Genomic DNA, 21,895 nt, shown 5'->3' with positions numbered 1-21,895 from the left:
CGATTAGTCTCAGGCACAACCCCTGTGGACAGAGCTTTGGGCTGGAGAAGCCAGACTCAGTCCCTTCCCCGGGCCTCGGTGCCAGGATGTCCCCTTACAGACATCCCGGCCCAAAGGATACTGGGAGTCCAGGGCCATACTCTTAGTCTTCTAGTCCAGTTGGGCTTTGGAAGAACTTTCTGCTAGGCTGTGGCTCCTTCTGCCCAAACCACAACCCTTGCCTCCATCCCTCCACCACCACCCTCAGCAGAACAGAGGACCAAAGGCCCGGAAGCAGCACCTGTCTGAGTGTCTAAGGTCCCCCTGGGATGTGTCCACCATATCCCTATCTTGGCTGGTGGGCCCAGGACTAAGCTCCTCTCTGGAGACCGTAGAGGCCTTTCTCTCCATTCCCCTATCCTACCCACTCCTGGTTGCAGACGGTTAAGGAGATAAACTTGATGAATTCAGGAATTCATTTATTCATTTACAACACGTTTTTGGCCACTCCGGGACTGCAATCCTGTGAGAGCCACACCCAGCATCCCGGCTCTAAAGAATTCAGAACCCTGGGTATCCCCGATTCCAAAATGGCCAGTGCCATCCTTGCCACAGGCTGTCGCAGACTTGTGTGTAAAGTGCTGGGGTAGCACAGGACAGGAGTGGGTCATTGTGTTTGGGAGGGTCTGGAGTGACATTTCACCTGGACCTTGAAGGATGTGTAGGAGTTCTCCAGACAGAGATCTGTTAAGAGTATTTCCAGCAGCCTTGAGAATTTACCATCTTACATTAGTTGTTCTAAAAGAGATCATCTACTCCAACACACTCATTCTGCACATGGAGAACTAAAATCTAGAGAGGAAACTATGATTTGGCCCAAGTGTGTGCCAAATATGCTCAAGGGCACAGCCACATCCCAAGAGCAGCAGGAGGGGAGGAACCCAGGGGAACGGATGGCACCAGCCTGACTCCTGGGAGGATGCGAGATCTAGTACAAGCTTCTGTTCCCTCACAAAGCAGCAAGAACCCCCAGTGGGATATAAACTGAGTTTGCAGGATCCCTATTGGTGTTAAGTGGAGCTGTCAGAGTCAGATGGGCTCATCAGGGAAGACTTCCTGGAAAAGGTTCTATCTGACATGGTTTGAAGAATGAGAAGGACATGGATTGGGTGAGAAAGTTGGAGGAGGAAAGCCCTCTGAACGCTCTAGGGGAGCTCCAGCTAGACCTGCTTCTGAAACCGGCACTCTGTACCAGTGCCCACAGCTGGAGGCTCTGCCCCCACATCCTCCAGACACCATGCAGAGCAGCACTATGCAGAGCAGTCCTTGGGTTCTACCCAGATGTTGGCTTCTTGGACCCCAGATCCTATTTTCTCCCCTGGTTTACAGGCTTGATGGCAGAGCCAGACCAAGTCTCTCTCTATGGGGGACTGCGTTTCCACTCCCCATCCCCAGAACAACTCCCAGATGAGGTGCTGCAGGCAATGTCCTCACCCCAGCCTCCCCTCTGCCAACCATGCCTCCCACAGCACACACATAGCACACACAGACACTCCAGGAGCTGGGGCCTCATCTAATCTGGCCCTTCTGGCAACTTGGCATCCAAGCTCATCTTGAGCTCCATGGAGAAAAGCACAGGGCTGGCTGCCTGGCTTGAGAACCAGCTGTAGGGCATCAATCATCAACATACATCACAGGCCCCATTGAGCGCAGAGAACTTGACTCAGGCTACACTCCAGAATCATCTGGGGATTTTTAAAAATCAGGCCTCGCCCCACGCCAATAGGGTCAAAGCCTCTGGGATTGGGATTGGGGCCTAGACAGACTTTTTTTTTTTTTTTTTTTTTTTGAAATGGGGTCTTGGTTTGTCACCCAGGCTGGAGTGCAGTGGCACAATCACAACTCACTGCAGCCTCGACCTCCTGGGCTCAAGCAATCCTCTTGCCTCAGCCTCCCAAGTAGGCTACAGGCACTTGCCACCATGCCCAGCTAGTCTTATTTTTATTATTATAATTATTGTTATTGTGTAGAGACAGGGGTCTCCCTATGTTACCCAGGCTAGTCTCAAACTCCTGGCCTCAAGCAATCCTCCCAAAGTGCTGGGATTATAGGCGTGAGCCACTGTGCCTGGTAACAGGCTTTTTTTTTTTTTTTTAGACAGAGTCTCGCTCTATCACCAGGCTGGAGTGCAGTGGTGGGATCTCATCTCACTGCAACCTCCGACTCCCTGGTTCAAGCGATTCTCCTGCCTCAGACTCCCCAGTAGCTGGGACTACAAGCATGCGCCACCACACCCAGCTAATTTTTGTATTTTTAGTAGAGACAGGGTTTCACCATGTTGGCCAGGATGGTCTCCATCTCCTGACCTTGTGATCCACCCGCTTCGGCCTCCCAAAGTGCTGGGATTACAGGCGTGATCCACTGCGCCCAGCCCTAACAGGCATATTTTTAATAAGCTACCCAGGAGATTCGAATGGATAGCCAGCGTGGAGGCAGAGGCCGCCCCAGGTGTCAGTCCTGAGGAAGAGGTGGGTCTTGAGATAGGAAAATGGGACTGAAGGGGTGGGGAGTTGGGTGATTCCGTGAATTAGCACACATAGGGTTTGAGTGCTGAATAATGCTATTTACTGTTGTCATCATTAGTTGTCATCCATCACTTTCATGTTCATCATTATCGTCACCTGTGAGACTTGGGATCCCAGATGACAGTGACTGTAATGGAGGTCACCACCTGAGGCAAGTAGGGGGCAGGGTGGAGCCACACCCATAATCCTCACGAAGCAGGTTTTTGGGATTTAGATCACCTATGGGCGCTTGGTCCCTGGGCATCTTCCAGAAGGGGAAGAGGGATTATGAAAGAGCCCAGGCAGGAGGTCCCATAGGCCCTCTCTGAATGGAGCTCCTTGCTCCATGATGCTGTCAACCTAGGAGAAGTGAATGTGCTTCATGAAGGAAGGTGACGGTTCCCCCATATCCCTTTTAGGCAGATGAGGGAGGACCCTCTGAGAGAGGCGGAAGGGGAGGGTGGCAGGGCCTGTGCTCTTAAGAGTCCTCCGCTCTCTGCCTGAGGACGGGCCCGAAGATCGCTAACAAAGGCCTCTTCTATTCCACAGTGAGTAAAGACCTCCTTGGGGATGACTGAACCAGAGACCAGCTGGCCAGGGTTCCCCAGCCTGATATCCTGCTCATGCCCACCATCCCCTCAGTAGCCAGCTCCTTTTCATTTTGCAACACTCCTGGGACCCTCATCCCTGAGAGCCCCTATGGCTTCCAGGGCAAAAAGGGACAGCAAGTAACAGAACGGCACAAGCTGCCTTCCAACGTAGGCTGGCAGCCCCTTGAGGGCTGGGATCTTGTCTTTTTCTTTTTTAATGTGATGCTTCACAAATTTGCATGTCATCTTTGCACAAGGCCATGCTAATTGTCTCTGTATCGTTCCAATTTTAATACATGTGCTGCCAAAGCAAGCATTGGGATCATGGCTTACTCATCCCCAGTACCCAGCCCAGAGCAAGCACAGAGTGGGTGCTCAACAGAGGCTGAACCAAATTGAACTGATCAAAATGAGAGTCAAAAGAGGCCTTTTAGCTGGGCATGGTGGCTCCTACCTGTAATCCCAACCCTTTGGGGACCTGAGGTGGGAGGATCGCTTAAGGCCGGGAGTTTGAAACTAGCCTGAGTGACACAGCAAGACTTGCATCTCTACAAAGAATTAAAAAATTAGACAGGTGTGGCGCACACCTGTGGTCCCAGCTGCTTAGGAGGCTGAGGTGGGAGGATCGCTTGAGCCCAGAAGTTGGAGGCTGCAGTGAGCTCTAACTGTACCATTGCACCCCAGGATAAGCGACAGAGTGAGATCTTGTGCTTAAAATAAACAAATCAAAATAAAAGAGACCTTTCAGGTGGTGAAGCCCAACCTTCCCCAAGACAGGGGTTTCCCTCCAAATGTGCCCAGCCTCTGGTGCTGGGCAAGTCATTGCCTCTCAAAGTAAGCCCTGATGCCACAGGGCTACCCTTCTATGCGGACAAAATTTCCCTCCCCTAAGCTTCACCCGTTGGTCATCTAGATATTTCCCTGGGAAGCTACACAGAATAACTCCATCTAGCCTTCTTGGGATAGTCCTTCAAATACCGGACTCCTCACCAAACCACTTTTTCAGATATTTAAACCTATGCTATCGTCATCAGGCCACTTAGCAACACAGCTGTTAGGAGCCTGGGCTTCAGAGTCAGGCAAACCTGGGTTCAAGTCTTGACTCCATTGATCAGTAGCTGTGGGAAAGCATTGTCACAATGGCCAGCTCAGAGCAAGCCCTCACACCAACATCGAACAACCCCAGTTACCTACGGACCCGTCACAGTGTGTCCGTGTGTGTTCACCGACTACCACAAATGGACCCGTCTGGTGTAAAATGTTTTTTCTTTTATTTTTAGTGTGGGATTTTTGATAGTGGGAGAGGCCATACCTATGTGGAGTTAGGGAGTCTATTTCCCATAGACTGTCTGTACCTTCTACTCAATCTTACTGTGAGCCTAAAATTGCTCTTTAAAAAAAAAGTCTGTTACCCAGGCCTGGTGGCTCACGCCTGTAATCCCAGCACTTTGGGAGGCCGAGGTGGGTGGATCAACTGCAGTCAGGAGTTCGAGACCAGCCTGGCCAACATGGTGAAACCCCATCTCTACTAAAAATACAAAAAATTAGCTGAGTGTGGTGGTGGGTGCCTGTAATCCCAGTTACTCAGGAAGCTGAGGCAGGAGAATCACTTGATCCTGGGAGGCAGAGGTTGCAGTGGATCGAGGTTGCACCATTGCACTCCAGCCTTGGCAACAAGAGTGAAATTTAATCTCAAAAATAAAATAAAAAATAAATTTAAGTCTATTTTTTTAAAAAGTCCCTGGGCCGGGCGCAGTGGCTCACATCTGTAATCCCAGCACTTTGGTAGGCCAAGGTGGGCAGATCACAAGGTCAGGAGTTTGAGACCAGCCTGGCCAATATGGTGAACCCCGGTCTCTACTAAAAATACAAAAAATTAGCCAGGTGTGGTGGCGGGCGCCTGTAGTCCCAGCTACTCAGGAGGCTGAGGCAGGAGAATTGCTTGAACTGGGGAGGCGGAGGTTGCAGTGAGCCAAGATTATGCCACTGCACTCCAGGCTGGGTGACTGAGCGAGATTCCGTCTCAAAAAAAATTAAAAAGGTGTTCCTGAAGAAACATACACACACAAACACACACACACACACACACACACACACACTGCCATCTCCTTCCCATTCTGAGGGCCAAGTATTAAATACTGGTCCCTGGAACTGGTCTGACCAGCAGGGGATGGGGGTGGAGAGGTGAGGAATTGTCTGTGTGTCCTCCCTGAACCTGGCCTACCCCCTCTTACATGCTGGGCACAGCCAACCCATCTAACCTTAAGAGGTTGGCATGGAACACAGAGGGGCTCAATCCTGGTGGTTAAACTTCTGGGGGCAGGAGGGGTTGGGTGGATGGATGGATGGATGGATGGATGGATGGATGGATGGATGGATATTTGGATGGGCAAGGAAACCTTTGAGTTGTTTTCATGTGTGCCACCTCTAAGCAGATCTTCTTAACTCTGTACTTGGGCTGCCTATTTACTCCCCAAATGTAATTTTCATGCATCTCTGCAATGTTTTATCTTGGTGATGAGGGACAGCATTTCAGCCTGTGGCATTCATTTTGGATGCTGATTCCATCAGTTCGGTCCACAGCAGACATTTATAGAAAACCTGGTGAAAGGAAAGAGACAGGGCCTTAGAGTCAAACTGACCTTGATTAATCCCTGGTTCCACCACCTATCAGCTCTGCAGAACTTCGGCAAGGCGCCTGCCTTCCCTGAATTTTATTTCTCAATCTATGTGAGTAGACTACTGGGTTGTATAAAGATAGTTCATATATGGAGTAAGGTATTTGTAAAGCAGGTAATAGGGATACTTGCCACCGATGGCTGTAAGGATGAAAGGAGAATTGACTCCTTGTAAAAGCACTCAGCAGAACCCCTAGAACAGACTGAGTGCTCAGCTGCACTGAACTAGCATAGTATCCTTGCTTACTGTTATTTTCACCACTGTGTATCTGCCCTAAGCGGGGAAACAGAACTTGTCATGGAAACAACATCAAGTAGTAAGACACTTGCCAAGTTCCAGGTGGGATCCCAGCTCTGTGCCTTCCTGGCTACATCCTGAGCACCACTCCCTTATTTTCTCTCTGATTTACATCATCTGGCACCATGACCCACCAGCCTGTGGAGGGGCAGCACGGGTCTGGAGGAACTGGGATGTGCCCCTCAGGGCAGGGTTGGGTTGGGATCCCCGCACTGGGCCACCCTCCTGCAGGGGGCATGAGGCCAGCTGCAGGAACGTGAGGCCACATTCACCCCAGAGCAAAGGCTTCCAGTGCCTTCTACAGTTTCATCCACAGAAATGCCCCAGGAGTTGCCTGACATGGGAAGCGAGAGGATAGGTCTCAACAGTGATCATTTTTACTTGCCAGGATCCTGTGTAAGGTTTTGGTACTTTGTTATTTTTCATTTTCAAGCTTTTTTATTGAGGAATACAGTAACAACAGTAAAGCACGCGGTAACAACAGTAAAGCACGCAGATCTTAGGGGTTCAGCTCCATTTGTACACACCCATGTCACCACCCCCGGATCAAGACTGTGAGTCATTCATGCTCCCTCCCAGGCATGACCCCCATTCTGGAACTTCACAGAAATGGAGTCATATCTAGTCTATTCTATACATAGAATAGAATCGAGTATACTATTTTTGCAGCTTTCACTCAACATGATGTCTGTAAGACTCACCCATGAGGTCTGTTGTCCATTGCTGTGTATTATTATCCCAAAGTGTGAAAAGGCCACAGTGTGCCTCTCTCTTCTACCATCAGTGGGGATGTGAGCAGTCTCCAGTTTGGGACAATTATGAATAAAGTTGTTACAAACATTCTTGTACATAACTTTGGGGCCCATCATCCTCATTTCTGCTGGGAGTGGAACTAGGGTTAGTAGACACAGTCAGTGTTCCAGAGTGACTGTGCCAATGTCGCTCCCACCAACAGCGTATGAGAGTTCCCATGGCTCTGCTTCTCGCCCACTCTTGGTGCCATCCATCCTTTTAGTTTTTAGTCTTTCTGGCAAGGGCATAGTGGTATGTCATTATGATTTAATTTGCATTTCCCCATGACTAAGGATGTTGAGCACTTTTTCATATGACTATCAGAGATGTAGGATTTTGAAAGGCTCCAAGGCTTTTAAAACAGAGTGTTTGAAGGCCCCTGGAGCTCAACAGGAAGGGTTGGTGTGTATCTAGTCAGCCAGGCTGGGGCCCTCTAGGAGAGATCCCTGTTCTGGTGGCCTAGGAGGCACTGGAGAGGCTGGGACAGGATGGGTAGAGCCAGAGAAGGAGGGGGAGGAGGTGTGCTCTGGGGGAATCCCAGAGGAACAGGAAGGACAAGCCAGCCATCAGGAAACAGGAGTCCTGAGGCACAACAGAGTGACTGGCATGAGGCCTCGAGGTGTCATGGTGACCACACCGGGTGGGGTTCACTGGAAAACCTTCCTCTGGTCCCCACAATTGATCCTAAGCAATGGAAACTTCCTGGGGAGTTCATGACAAGAAGGACAGGGGACAGTAAGCCACACCAAATGAGATTTTCCTTGTTGACTATAATGGGTTGGAAGAAAAGGGCAGGTGGTCAGGGCTGGATGGCAGCTGACAGGAGGGAGGTAATATGCTGGCTAGAGGCCTGGACTAGGAGACAGGGCTCTGCAACCAGCTCTGCCACTTCTCACCAGGTGACCTTGAGCAAGGCCTTGCCTCTCTGATTCCATGACCCCTCTCTGCATATGGAACAAAGAGCCTGGGCGGTGGAAGATGGGAGCCTGGCAGCCTCTCCCAAGTTGCTCCTGAAGACAAAGCAGCAGGGCTGGGTAGCAGGTCCGCCCCGGAGCTCTTAGACAGCCCTGACAGTGATGAATCACCACACCCCACTCCATCTCCCTGATCTACTGCAATTGATCCTGAGCCCAGGTGCCTGGGGTGATAGTGGCCAAGGGCAGCTTCCGGAGAAGTCTGGTGGGCAGCAGCTACAGTGGGAGTGGGGGGATTGGGGTGGGCATGGTCTCATCCCTCACTGTGAGAGTGACCCACTCTGTCTTCCCTGCAGAGAAGAGAAGGAGCTGCCCTTCTAACAAAATAAACAATCCAAGCCCCCATGAGAGGGGAACAGAGAAGGGGCTCCAGGGAAAACCATGGTAGGAGCAGGCTTCCCCTGTCTCCTCCGACAGCCCACTTAAGGAGTGTGGGGTGGTGAGGACAGACCCCCCCCTAAGAAAGATTGCGGCTATCTGTCTCCAGGATTTCCTCCACAGAAGTATCCGTTCACCCTAGGAAGATCTGCGGGCTTGATCAATGAAAACTGTAGGTCTCTCACATGATACATTTTCTGAAGACACACCCAAGCCCCAGTGGGAATTAGATCCCCCAGCTGGCTGGTGCTGGCCTTCCTGCAGGCTCTGGGATAAGGATAGTACCCAAAGTCCCCTGATTGGGAAGCTTCTCCCTCTGAAACCCTCTACCTCCTCTCGTTTTCTGCTGTCACCTCCCAGAGGTCAAATTCTCCTTTCCAAAGCCTGGGCTCATGGGTGTCCTATTCCATGCCCTATTCTTTTGTCCCTGTAATTCAACTCATGCAAACCCCAAGCAAGAGGTCTAACTACCTATCCAAGAATTACAGACCATTGGAATCAGATGGAACCTCAAAGATCATTCTCCCCAACTCTCAAATGGGGAAATTAAGTCCCAGGAGCCTAACAACAGTTAAGAATTCTTTACATTTACATGATGTTTGGAAATTACAAAGTGACTCAAGATATTTTAAAAACAAATAAGACTTACAATATCACTCCCTAAGTGCCAGGCACTGTTCAACATACTTTGTAACACTGAATCCTCACCTCCATCCCCAGAGGTAGGTATTATCACTATTACTATCATCCCCAACACAGGGACATGAAGATGTGGACAGTTTCCCAAAGTCCCCAAAGCCATTGAGGAGCTGGGCTTTACACCTAGGCAGTGTGGCCCCAGAAGCCGTGTCTCTAACCACTCTGTGACCCGGCCCTCTGCCTGCTGCCATAGAAACTGTGACAGGCAGAGCCATACATGCCCTGGCATCAGGGCAGGAGGACGCTCAGGAGAGGGAGACTGCACCAGCCTAACTCCACAGGGGATCCCGGGCCCCATACAAGTTTTTGTACACCCATGAATCAGCAAATGCCCCAGGTGGGGTGAAACCTGAGCTCGTGGGAACCGTGTTTGGTATCAAATGGCATCATCAGAGGCAGGCCGGGCTCATGGGGAAAGAGTTCCTGGAAAAGATGCTATGGAAGAGGATTTTGTAGAACAGAAGTGATCTGGAGAAGTTGTAGAATACACAGCACTGGGAAGGAGTACAGACCTCCATGCAGGTGTCGCCAGTAGTAACTAGAATAGACCAGGCCCCTCGACCTGCAGGAAGGGGACCTCGGCGCCATGATCCTCATCACCCAGGGGAGGTGACCAACGGGCAGGTCTGCCCAAGCCTATTTAGCTGATGATTCACCCGAGGCCCAGGGAGGTTCAGTGCCTTGCCCAAGGCGACACGGCGGGATGAGCAGTAGACTCAGAACTTGGACCCAGGCCTTCTGACTCCAAGCCAAATGCTCTTTACACTGTCCCGAACTGCCCCTTAGAAAGAAGCAAAGTGCCACCATGGCTCACAGTTTTCCTTTGGCTTGTATCTTACTAAATGCATTGAGCATCCACAGTCCTGCTTGAGTTAGTGCTCTGGGATCTCAAAGCACAGCCTAGACACACACAAATGCTGGTCGGTGGGCCCAGTCTTGGAGTCATGCAGGCCTGGGTTCAATCATCAAGTCTGTCTCTTAGTGATTTGGGGAAAATAGTATAAGATGGAGACCACAATGCCTGACACTCCCAGGGCTGCAGTGAGGGGCAAGCGAGATGCGATGCCCACTGCCTGTGCACAGAATTACGGTGTCCACACCACCCTACCCAGCCCACAGCCACCCCCAATCCCAGTCAGATCCGGCTTTTCCCCAAGAAGGACCTGGAGGGCTGCTGTCCCCATTTCTTTTCTTGAGGTTGTTTTGCCCTGACGTGAAGCTTCCCATGGTGCTGCTCATGGAACTTGCCAGAACTAAACTGCCCCACTCCCCACCACATCCATAAATAGGTTCCGGTCTTGAAGTTCCCCAGATTCCTTGAGTCTTCAGTCACCCCAGCGTATTGGAGCTCATCCTCTCCCCGAACCCGTCAAAATACACACGCACTCTTCGAACCAGAACTCCGCCTGAGGAGGGTGGATTTGTGCCTTCCACCTTGGCCAGGCCAGGAGAAACTCCACGGGGTTCAACTTTATTTTAACAGAAGCATTTACATATCTAAATCCCTTCTCATTTTAATTACTTCAGACCATGCTGAGGTTATCTCAATATATACTCGATTTGGGGGATTTTCCACAAGGACCTGAGGCCACAGCATGGGGTCCTGGGAGGACAGAGGGCCACCTGCTTAGATGGTCAGACAGCTCAACCGTCAACCTCCATCACTCCAGGAAGACAGGAGGCCCCTCAGCTTCTGGCCTTTTGCTTTGGGAATTCTAAGCTTTTCAGGTCCCCTGCTCCATCCATTCTCCCTCCTGGGTGTGGGGGTCTGTCTTGCTAATGTGATCATGGGAGGGTGATGTTTCCACTCCCCCTGCTGATGGCTCATTAACTCCAGAATCACCTCTGCCTACCTTCTAAGTGCCCTGCAAAGGTGGACCTACCTGGAAGAAGAGGGTAAACAGACGAGCAAGAGGCAAGTTGGTGGGGCTAGTGAGCTCTCCGTGCCAGACTGAGTAAGAAAAGAAACGTGGGTTTCCCTGAAGTTGGAGCACCACTGCCCCAGCAAGGCTCAGAATCCAAGTGAAAAGCCCAGCAAGCTTACACTCCCCTTATGTGACTTTGGAAAAGCCACTTTGCTCTTGTGCCTCAGTTTTCTCATCTGTAAAATGGTTCTATCAACCCATGTTCGGTATGTTTTCTAGGATAAGCAAATACATGAGAATGCAGGTGAAAACCCTTTATAAACCATGAACTTCTGTGCCAGCGTAGAGGATTATCACTATGCAATGACCTTTCAAGGTCATTTCCCACCAAAGGGACCCCAAGGCCCAGCTAGAATACCCTCAGTGGCCAGAACTTCACTTCCTCCTGAGTAGCCCAAACTCTGCCGGCGGGGCTGACCTTGACAGATTTCTAGCGAGTCTGCGGCTGGATGATCAATTATATCAAGAGAAGAAATAGGTGCTCCAGAAACTGCCATTCCTGTTTTCCTTATTTTCCTGGTAACATTCCTCTTTTTTTAATTTTTTTTTATTTTTGGAGATGGAGTCTCACCCTGTCACCCAGGCTGGACTGCAGTGGCGCAATACTGGCTCACTGCAACCTCTGCCTCCCGGGTTCAAGCAATTATCCTGTCTCAGCCTCCCAAGTAGCTGGGACAACAGGCCCACCTTGCCACACCTGACTATTTTTTTTGTATTTTTAGTAGAGACGGGGTTTCACTGTGTTGCCCAGGTGTGTTTTGAACTCCTGAGCTCAGGCAATCCACCCGCCTCAGCCTCCCAAAGTGCTAGAATTACAGGCATGAGCCACCGTGCCTGGACTTTTTTTCTTTTTTCTCTTTTTCTTTTTTTTTTTTTTTTTTTTTTTTTTTTTTTTTTGAGATGGAGTCTCACTCTGTTGCCAGGCTAGAGTGCAGTGGCACAGTCTTGGCTCACTGCAACCTCCGCCTCCTGGGTTCAAGCGATTCTCCTGCCTCAGCGTCCCGAGTAGCTGGGACTACAGGCGCACGCCACCATGCCTAGCTAATTTTTTTGTATTTTTAGTCGAGAGGGGGTTTCACCATGTTGGCCAGGATGGTCTCCATCTCTTGACCTCGTGATCCGCCCACCTCTGCCTCCCAAAGTGCTGGGATTGCAGGCATGAGCCACCGCGCCTGGCAACATTCCCCTTAAACAAATACTCATCTTGTCCCAGGTGAAATAAGGTGGAAGAACACCTTGTCCCTGTTGGCAGTGACTGTCGTAGCAAGAAGCTCAAGCTGGCAGGATAGGGTGGCTGGTTGTCTGGGGTTGGGGGTTGTTGAGGACCCCCAAGAGCCAAATCCTGTTGAGATGGAGAGCAAGGGAAGAGCCTGAAAGAGCTGGATGTGTGGCCCCTCCCCAGGCCACCCCTCAAACCATCCAGGGAGGTCCTGTCTTGGTGGGACAAGTGGGTGGGTGAGGGTCTCCTTGAGCACCCAAGACTGGGAGAGAGTGATGAGTCCCCAAAACAGGGAGCAGGGGGTTTGGGGAACAGGCTGTTTCTGAGACCTGGGGCAGTATGTATGTTGGGGTGGGGAGAGGGGCAGTTAGGCTGCTATTCCCTCCTCTCACCAGCCCAAATACAGGTTCCCTCTTCCTCTCCACCCAGCTCCAGACCATGCCTTGTGGGTGGAGCCTGCTTTTGTTTTTTTGTTTTTTTGAGACAGAGTTTCGTTCTTGTCACCCAGGCGGGAGTGCAGTGGCACGATCTCGGCTCACCACAACCTCTGCCTCCCAGGTTCAAGGATTCTCCTGTCTCAGCCTCCCAAGCAGCTGGGATTACAGGCACGCCCCACCGTGTCCAGCTAATTTTTGTATTTTTAGTAGAGATGGGGCTTCACCATGTTGGCCAGGCTGGTCTCAAACTCCTGACCTCAAGTGATCCACCTGTCGTGGTCTCCCAAGGTGCTAGGATTACAGGCATGAGCCACCATGCCCGGCCTGGAGCCTGCTTTTGAATCCAGCACTGCGGCCTGGCTCCCAGATGCCCAGGGATTGTCTCCATGGGCGCTGAACTCGCATCTTTCTGACTCTGCACACAGTGCCAGTGAGGCAGGGCTCCAACTCAACTATTTTAGTGCTGTTGCCACCCACGCCCTCCTGCCCCAGTCTCAGACCCAAGCCCCAGGAAGGGAGGCCAGGGGTGTCGGCGTCCTGCCAGCCTAGATGAGAGGAGGCTCCCTCAGCGCCACCCAGACCCACTGGAATTCCCACCCTTGGGGAAAATGGAAGCCTCCTGGGTGTGGGGAGTCCCTGTGCAGTGGCCAGCAGCCGAGGGAGGGAAGGTGGCTGGAGAGACCTGACAAAGACCCCAGATACTCCCACGGCCCTCCCTACACAGGCAGCTTCCTGGGCTCCACCCCAGGGGTTTCATTGGCTGGGACCCTGGAACATGGCTGTTTTTAAAGCTCTTCGGGGGACAATGACCCCAAACCAGTGATGTTTGGTTTCTGCAGAAACAGTCTCAGGCCCTGTGCTCTGCCCAGCTGTCAAGCTGGGTGCTGGACAGTGGCTCCAGGAAGCCTCACCACCACACCACTACCATCAATCACACCACCACCATCACACCACCACCATTATCATCACACCACCATCACCACCACCACCACCACCACTACCATCATCACCACCACCACCACCATCACCACCATCACCACCACCACCATCACCATCATCACCACTACCACCATCACCACCACCACCACCACCACCACCATCACCACCACCACCATCATGGTGGGTCATGAAGGAGGATCCTGCTGGTGCTGGAAGAGTCTGGTGCTCATCTTCATACAGCTGGCCCAGCACCGCCGCCACCACCACCACCATCACATCACCATCATCATCACCACCACACCACTACCATCAATCACACCACCACCATCATCACCATCACCACCATTATCATCACACCACCATTATCATCACACCACCATCACCACCACCACCATCACCACCACCACTATCACCACCACCACTGTCATCACCATCATCACCACCACCATCACCACCATCATCATCACCACCACCATCACCACCACCACCATCACCATCATCACCACCACCACCATCACCACCACCACCACCATCACATCACCATTATCACCACCACACCACTACCATCAATCACACCACCACCATCACACCACCACCATTATCATCACACCACCATCACCACCGCCACCACCACCACTACCATCATCACCACCACCACCACCATCACCACCATCATCATCACCACCACCACCATCACCACCACCACCATCACCATCATCACCACCACCACCATCACCACCACCACCACCATCACCACCACCACCATCACCACCACCACTATCACCACCACCACTGTCATCACCATCATCACCACCACCATCACCACCATCATCATCACCACCACCACCATCACCACCACCACCATCACCATCATCACCACCACCACCATCACCACCACCACCACCATCACATCACCATCATCACCACCACACCACTACCATCAATCACACCACCACCATCACACCACCACCATTATCATCACACCACCATCACCACCGCCACCACCACCACTACCATCATCACCACCACCACCACCATCACCACCATCACCACCACCACCATCACCATCATCACCACTACCACCATCACCACCACCACCACCACCACCATCACCACCACCATCATCACCACCACACCACTACCATCAATCACACCACCACCATCACCATCATCATTACCACCATCACCACCACCACCACCACCACCATCATCACCATCATCATCACCACCATCACCACCACCATCATCACCACCATCACATCACCACCACCACCACCATCACCACCACCATCACCACCACCATCACATCACCACCACCATCACCACCATCATCATCACCACCACCATCACTACTACCACCACCACCATCATCACCACTACCACCATCACCACCACCACCACCACCACCACCACCATCACCACCACCACCACCACCACCACCACCACCATTATCATCACACCACCATCACCACTACCACCATCACTACCACCATCACACCATCACCACCACCACCATCACCACCACCACCATCATCACCATCACCATCATCACCGCCACCACCATCACCACCACCATCACCATCATCACCACCACCACCATCACCACCACCATCACCACCATCACCACCACCACCATCCCCAGTACCACCACCATCACCACCACCACCATCATCACCATCATCATCACCACCATCACCACCACCACCACCATCACCACCACCATCACCACCACCACCACCATCACCACCACCACCATAACCACCACCACCACCACCACCATCACCACCACCACCACCATAACCACCACCACCACCACTGCACCAGTACCATCACACCACCACCATCACCCCACCCTGACCCTATTCATATTATTTCTGGGTGCCACTCAGTGCCAGGCTCTCATGTGCTTACCTCACTTATTTCTACCCTTCCTCCCCTTTTTTTTTTTTTGAGATGATGTCTCACTCTGTCACCCAGGCTGGACTGCAGTGGCACGATCTCAGCTCACTGCAGCCTCCACCTCCTGGGTTCAAGCGATTCTCCTGTCTCAGCCTCTGAGTAGCTGGGATTACAGGCGCCACCACCACGCCTGGTTAATTGTTTGTATTTTTAGCAGAGATGGGGTTTCTCCATGTTGGCCAGACAGGTCTCGGACTACCAACCTCAGGTAATCCACCTACCTCATCCTCCCAAAGTGCTGGGATTACAGGCGTGAGCCACCGCGCCCAGCCGCCTTTCTCCCTTTTACAGAAAACTAAGGTTCAGCACAGTTAAGGTCACACTGCTAGAGAGGGGAGAATCCAGTCATGACTTCCCCACTGCACTTTGTGCTTTTGCAGATTTGGTGCTTTTTTTTCCCCCATTAAGGAAGGTCTTTGTGAGAAGCAGATAGGGAGGAAAGAGTTAGAAACTGGCAGAGAGGGAAGAGGGAACCCAGAGGGGGTGGGAGGGCTGGGTGTGTGACATATCAGTCACCCCCTCCAAGAGGACTGGGGGTCAGGTCCCTGCGTGGCAGGGTCCCTAACAGGGAGATAGTCCCTCTCCCCTCAGGAATGTGCATGAAATCCCAGTAACTCTCTCCAGCTGGGCCTGAGCTTGGAGGGGGTTCAGAGTCGGCCTTGCTCAGGTTCCTTCTTCCTCCTAAAGACAACTCAAAGTGTGGAGGGCAGGGAGTGGTGGGGCGGGGTGCTGGTGACATTAGAGATAGCATTCCAGATAGAGGGAACATCATAGGTGAAGTGGGAAGCGACAGTCCTCAACCCTTCCCAAAGGGGGTCACGGACACACACACACACATGCATGCGCAAGCTCTGGCCCCTAATCCTGAGGCCTGCACAGGCCTAGACCAGTTGGGGGTGTGTGGCCCAAGAATCGTGATGGTGAAGGGACTAAGGAAAGCTGAGAGCAGGGACGAGAGAGGCCAAGAGGCAGGATGAGAGCAGCGGTGCGAGCCCCAGCTGCTTGGCAGCTCTGCCTCAGGAGCAGGCGTGTCCCTGCCCTCAGGAACCAATGCTCACTAGGCACCAACTGTCCACACGCACCACGCTTTAACATGCAGTATTACCTCACTCATGGCCGACAACAGTCCTGCTGTTATTTCATTTCACAGATGAAAACGTTGAGGCTCAAAGGGTTTGAGTGACTTGCTCAATATTAGACAGCTAAGAAGGTGGCCAGCTCAACCTTGAGCTATCTTCCTCTGCAGATAAACCGAGAGATGGAGGCAGTGTGGGGCATAAAAATGGCCCCAGGCACTGCACTGAGAACCAGGATGCCTGGGTACCCCCCTTACCTCCCTCATCAGTGAGCTGTGTGACCCTGAGCATTTCACCAACCTTCTCTGAGCTCCAGTTACCATCTGTCAACAGAGGCAAAGGGGTGAGGGCATCAAATAAAATAATGTAAGTAAAAGCACATGAAACCTATAATTGATATTATGATCATGTGACCACAGGTTTAACTCGGCCCAGAGAGCCAGCACAGGTGAAGCAGCGACAATTCCACGGAGTAGGGGGGTATACCGACATCATCACCGTCACCATCAGCAGCAACGTCATCCATTTCCATTTATTGAATAGCTAATAGCAAAAATAGCAACCATGTATTACATATTGACTATGTGCCAGGCACTGAACTAAGCACTTTATGTCTGCTCCAGGGAGATGGGCTGGAAGTCAGGCAAGGGAGGAAAGAGAGCAGGACTGCAGAGCCCCAGGGCCTCCAGGCTCCATCCAGGAGGTCTGAAGAAGGAGACTTCAAGATGACCTCCACCTGAGTTCAGAACCAGAGCAAATTCTCTGTGGCCAAGGACAAAAGGCTTTTTGCACTGAGGGGCCCAACAGAACAGACACAAGGCTGAAATACAACCCAGTCCAGGCTAGAGGGAGTGACCAAGACCCCAACCCAAGGAAAAGGCCTGGACGCAGGGGCCTCCCAGCAGCTCCAGTGCAGAGCCAGCCCAGAGCCACCTCAGGCTGTAGACAAGAGGGTTAAGCCTCCTAGCCCTATAGCCTAAGAGGAGGAGAGGACAGAGGCCTGGCTGAGTCTGAGCCAAGGAATGAACTCTGTGACTTCTTTGGTTTTGAGTCTCTAGGTGGGTTCCCTCACCACCCTGGATCAGAGGGAAGCACTTGAAAGATCCCCCTCCTGTATGAGCTTAACTGAGGAGGAGACGGGTATGTCCCCTCCTGAGCAAGGGGAGGGGAGATTCCCACAACATCCACGTGTGGCGGTGCAGCAGCCAGCCCAGCTTGCAGTTCTGGGAAGATGGAATGGAAATGAGATGTTGAGACGGAGACAGAGAAAGCTGGAAACACCCAGCAAGGCACATGTGGGACAAAACGTGGGCCTGGCTGGCCTTGGGGGACAGGCTGAGGAGGTTAGCCTGGATGCTAAGGTTACAGGAGTACAGGGATAGCCACTGTTGTTCCCTGAGCATGAAGGGTGTACCCGAAGTCCTGATGGTCTGCAAGTTCCCCTGGCTCCAGCCTATGAAGTCAGAAGCTTCCTGTCCCTGTGGATGGGGTCCCGGGTTCTCACAGTTGGGTTTCAACGTAACAATGACCTTCAGATAAGACCAGGAGCCCTCCCAGCAGGGAGACTGCTGGAGTCTGCCCCAGACCCTCTGAGAACAGGGGGGCTGTCCATGATGCCTTGCCTCCAGCCCTTGCCTCTCTGGTCACTAGGGGAAGGTCAGTCCGGCACACGTGGGCTGGAGACATGGCCAGGCAGACTCAGCCACTGGATGGGCCCTGGGTGGTAAAATCAGCCCTTCCTCCAGTCAATATGACCTCCAGGCACCAAGTCCAAACACCCAGCCTGCTCTGAGCTCCTGGCTCCCCACAAACACCTGCGTGGCTTGCATCAGAGGAGACAAGCAGAGGGCAGACCAACCCAGGACAGCTTCAGGCGCAGAAGTGCCAAGTGGCTGCCCTGGGGAGCTCTGGGGGAGGTGAGTCCGGGAGAGCCCTGGTCAGTCCAGTTCATGAGAAAGGTAGTGTTTCTGTCTGCAGGAAGAGGTGGCATTACCTAATATTATCTAATGTCACCTATTAGAAATCTAAACCTCTGAGCATGCTCTGCCCGCTCCTCTCAGCCTCCCAATTCCTTGTCTTTCTCCCTTTGCAACCCATTTCCCAGCCATATCCAATACTTGGAATGTCCCTCATATACCCCACATTTCACACACATCCCCCAGTAGCACTCCTCACTCTGCCTGCAATGTTCTTCTTGCGGTGAACTCCTACTATGCTATCAAAACCCTGCTCAGAAGGCCCTCTTCTCTGTGGGAAGAGACCTCTCTTGCAGCATGAATCACAAAATAGCGTACTTATTTGTGTACATGTGTGCCTCCTCCATTAGTCAGGGGGCAAGCCCCTCACACCCGGCACAATGACTGGCACATAGAGGTGTGAGGCACACGTTTGTCTAACTGAAGGAGGAACAACGGGTAGGGCAAGGGAGCATGCTGTGAAGCTAAATGTCTGGGCTCGCTTCCCGCCCTGAGGGAAGCCTGGGGTGCAGGAACACTGACATCTGGCTGAGAGGTGGGTGGTCGGGAGAAGCAGGTGAAGATTGCTGGCTACTTGGGTGTGACCCGAAGCTCCTCGGGCTTCCCGACCACGAGGCGTCAGTGAATGGGTAGAGCTGTTCCTGGAAGAGCAAAGAAGCCCCGAGGACACGTGGTCTGCAGCCCCCAGAATGAACCCGTCTGTGTTTCCTCCTAACCGTGGATTTCACTGTCTCAGTCTGAGGGACAGGTAAACCACATGCGCTGTCACCATGTGACAGGTGAGAGAACTGAGGACCAGGGAGTGTCACTGGTGTGACCCCCAGAGGCCATCCTTGCGGCCTGAGCCAGGACTGAGCGCAGGCTCTCCCAGGGAAGCCATTGAGAGGAGCCCTGGCCCTGATGACTAACAGGACAAAGGGAGACTTCACTGGTCAACTGGACCCAAGTCCAGCTGTGGCCCTAGCTGTGGGACCTGGACAGCTGACTTGACCGCTCTGCCCTTTTGCAGTACAGCAAGAGGCACATAGTCAACCTCCCAGGATCATTGCAAGGACAGGGTCCAGACCGGAGCCTGGCGTGCCGTAAGTGCTCCCTGGAGGCGCCCCCCTCCCATACTGATTCCAGTTCTCCCGGGCCTCACACTCCAGCCCTGGCCCAGGCCCTTCTCACAGCCAGACCCGGCTGCCTGCAGGTGATTGGGCCTGCCCTCAAGCCTGCAGAGCTGGGAGCCAGGGAACCGATTTGTCACGGTGTAACCAGAGAATGTCTGGGGGCTCAATGCCAGGGTTCCAGCTGGGGCCAGCACCCGGCCCCTTCCTCACAGCTGTCAAGGGGAGGCTCAGAGACAAAGCAACCAGGGCCCCCCTATTCAGGGAGGGGGTAGGCAGGGCTGTGTCTGATAAGGGATGAAAGGGGGGGATGGCAGGCCCATGCCAAGTGAGGGATGAGGACTACTAAGACCCTACAGCCTGAGGCAGGGAGAGCAGCACACAGGTACGGATCCCAGTACCCTCAGCCACTGACTACCTGGATGATCCTGAACAAATTACTTAACCTCTCTGAGCTTTATCTTGCTCATCAGGGACAACATTATCTCATTTTGCGGCTCAATATGTAGCATCAAATATGCCCCAAATCAGCAAAGGCACCTGGCACAGTGCCTTGCATGCCAGAGACTTTAGGCCAATTTCTCCTCCTTGGATTTCCCTTTTCTTATCCCCATGTCTCATTTTCTCTTCACTAGTATTTCTTCCACCAGGGCAGGACCCTCCAGGTGGATCAGGCAAGGCCCACGGTGACAATGGAAGTTGCACTCATATGTTGAGAGGGTGGGACAGGGAGAGAGGGCAATTTGGAGGGAAAGAAATCAGAGTTATCCACTGTGGCCCTGGCATGTGTGAGGCCTTGCCCACTGCATCCCGCCCCGTTTAGCCTTTGGTTTTCCTAATGCCCACACGAGCGCATTCACAGACTCACCCGTTACATAGTCAGTCTTCTGTATCCATGGGTTCCGCATCCATGGAGTCAACCAACTACAGATCAAAAATACTCAGAAAAAAAGAAAATGGATAGTAGTGTCTGTACTGAATATGTATACCTTTTTCTTGTTGTTATTCCTAAATAATACAGTATTACAACCATTTACACAGCATTTACATTGTACCAGGTAATCTAGAGTTGATTTAAAGTATATGGGAGGATGTATATAAGTTATAGGCAAATACTACACCATTTTATATAAGGGACTTGAGCATGCTTGGATTTTGGTGTTCGCCAGGGGTCCTGGATCCAGTCCCCCAGAGATACCAAGGCATGGCTGTGTTTTTGTGTTCACCATAAGGATGATGAAGGGCCCTCATAGAGACAGCTGCCTCCCTCTCTTGGCAAAGTGGCTGCAGAGTCCATGAGGGGGTGATGGGTGAAAGCCTCTGAGAGAAGTTCCCTGGAGGCAGGGCGTAGGGGCTGAAATCCCAGCCTTTTGTCCTGAACCTGTCCCTCCCTCCCGCTTGGATCCCATGTCAAGCTGTCAACCATGGGGCCAACCATGGTAGAAGAGAAATCTGAACTCTGTGCGCCAGACAGGGTATGTGTTCATTTCCCTACTGCTCCCCCTCCCACCCTAGCCCTCTGGAAATGCCAGCCTGCCTCAGCTGTGCTGAGAAGAAAAGGGGATCTAGGTCTGGGTTGTGTCCAGGGAAACCGAATTGGTAGCATCCAGCATGGAGGTGACCAGACTCAAGGTGAGAGCTCCCCCTAGTGGAAGGTGAGATTCCAGAGGCCCAGTGGACCCTCTCCCAGAACTGCCCACTGCACATTCATTCAGTCAGGCCTTCATTCATTCACCGCACTTACTGAGCACTTCTGCATACCAGGCACTGTGCAGGGCTGGGGAGACAAGTCAGACGTGCAGTCACAGTCTGTAGAAAAGAGACTGAAAGAGGCCGGGCTCATGCCTGTAATCGCAGCACTTTGGGAGGCCGAGGCAGGCAGATCACGAGGTCAGGAGATCGAGACCATCCTGGCTAACCCCGTCTCTATTAAAAATACAAAAACAAAATTAGCCAGGTGCGGTGGGGGGGCACCTGTAGTCCCAGCTACTGGGGAGGCTGAGGCAGGAGAATGGCATGAACCCGGGAGGCAGAGCTTGCAGTGAGCCGAGATGGCGCCACTGTACTCCAGCCTGGGTGACTGAGCGAGACTCTGTCTCAAAAAAAAAAAAAAAAGAAAGAAAGAAAGAAAAGAAAAGAGACTGAAAGAGAGTTCAGGGGAAGTCCAGAGGAGGACCCCCATTCCGGTGGAGGAAGCAGGGAGGGCTCTCTAGAGGAAGCACATCCAGCTTAAACCTGCAGGACGGATTGGCCTGGCAAAGAAGGGGGAGGAAAGAGAGACCCTGGTAGACAGAGTGGCTCCT

At 52.3% G+C, this 21,895-nt stretch overlaps 1 long non-coding RNA gene and 1 other non-coding gene across 2 annotated transcripts; both read right to left on the bottom strand.

Moving 5' to 3' along the window:
- Positions 1-3,344: 3,344 nt before the first annotated feature.
- On the bottom strand, positions 3,345-3,446 carry LOC126936661 (U6 spliceosomal RNA). Its single transcript, XR_007719491.1, has one exon. It is a non-coding gene; the product is annotated as a U6 spliceosomal RNA (small nuclear RNA).
- A 2,148-nt stretch (positions 3,447-5,594) lies between these two features.
- Positions 5,595-21,510, bottom strand: LOC126936595 (uncharacterized). Its single transcript, XR_007719450.1, has 2 exons — positions 21,337-21,510; positions 5,595-5,734 (listed from the first exon to the last, which is right to left on the bottom strand). It is a non-coding gene; the product is annotated as an uncharacterized LOC126936595 (long non-coding RNA).
- Positions 21,511-21,895: the final 385 nt, after the last annotated feature.

Source organism: Macaca thibetana, chromosome 14 (assembly GCF_024542745.1).
Source record: "Macaca thibetana thibetana isolate TM-01 chromosome 14, ASM2454274v1, whole genome shotgun sequence".
NCBI classification, from domain to species: Eukaryota; Metazoa; Chordata; class Mammalia; order Primates; family Cercopithecidae; genus Macaca; species Macaca thibetana.
This window is presented reverse-complemented; position numbering and strand designations above follow the sequence as displayed.